The sequence below is a fragment of the Tenrec ecaudatus genome, chromosome 1, assembly GCF_050624435.1.
Source record: "Tenrec ecaudatus isolate mTenEca1 chromosome 1, mTenEca1.hap1, whole genome shotgun sequence".
NCBI lineage: Eukaryota > Metazoa > Chordata > Mammalia > Afrosoricida > Tenrecidae > Tenrec > Tenrec ecaudatus.
The window spans coordinates 13,804,990-13,806,335 of record NC_134530.1 but is presented as its reverse complement, the minus strand read 5'-3'; positions in this window follow the sequence as shown (position 1 = coordinate 13,806,335).

Here is a 1,346-nt window from a genome sequence, read left to right as displayed (position 1 = left end):
TCGTTCATTGTGAATATGGTCTTTGAGTTCTGTGGTGCTACTGTAATGAATCTCCAAACCTGGTAGAGAAGTAGAATGCCCTGGGAAGGGTGGCTGTTGTCAAATTTGCTTAAAAAGTATAAGGTGGAGGAATGTTTGGGAATCAACTCTGGGATGATGATAAGGATGGTGAATCTCTATGTTTCTCCTGAAGTCAGAGGTTGGCATCTTCTGGCACCATGCTGTTTTTCCAGAAGCCTGATAAATAGTAACATGGAAAAGCATTTCATTGGTCCTCGTCCTTCAGTAACTATAGAGGAGTTTACAGTATAGAGACGACTTATGACGATAAGAAGAGTTATAAAACCTTAATCTTCATACTGCTTTAACAATCATATAAAGGCATCGCAGTGAAGATAATCCATGTAAACGTATGAATATGGGAAATCCTTTAGTTTTACTCCTCAGCAAACTTAAAAGAACTCAAAATATAGAGATTTCTATGTATGTTAGGAATGAAAGAAACTACTTGTCACGATTATGGAAGTTTTGTAAAACACTGATATATGCATACAAACCAAATGTAGAAGCCGAAACACGTGGGAGTCTTTCACAGAGACAGTAGTTAGCTGAAATGGAGTGGTATTGGCAATGGTGAATCCAATAATCATGATCTACAGTTGCAGGAATGACAAAATGAACGGGAACGATGTAACATTCATGATTAAAGAACAGCTGTATCTCAAAGGACAGCACTGTCAGTGATAGGACAATATCCATACAACTACAAAGCCCGGCCGGTTAATACAATTATCCTTCCACTGTGCACACCAACTACTACTACTATGTAGGAGAAAATTGAGCTTATCCATTTCCACTGTCTGAAATTAAACAAACATGCAGTCTAGATGAATTGATTATTACAAGTCAGTGGAGTACAGAGTTGGTTCCATGAACAGGCCGGTGGTTAACATGTAACCACAATGCCACCAATGGGATTAAATTGAAATCTTAGAAATCGAGTGGTACTTGACAAGATTGCTAAGTCCATTCAATATGGAAGGAACAGCCTATGAGACTAGGTGAGGTCACCTTCCCAGGCGAGTCTTTTCTGGCAGTGCCTATTTGTCAGCATAGTTTCTTGGGTGTAACCTGAAGTTCCATAGCAAGGCACAAACGTGTATGCTTAAAGAAAAGTAATCTAGTAGCAACTTGTGTTTATATGCACTTACAAATAGTGTATAAGGTGCCTCCAAATATTTCTTGGTAAAGGGAATTAAGAAAATAGTGGAATTTTCCTATGCATTTTTGAAGCTCTCTCATTGGTAGGTGTAAAATATGCCAACCACAGAATCAAATGGAATATT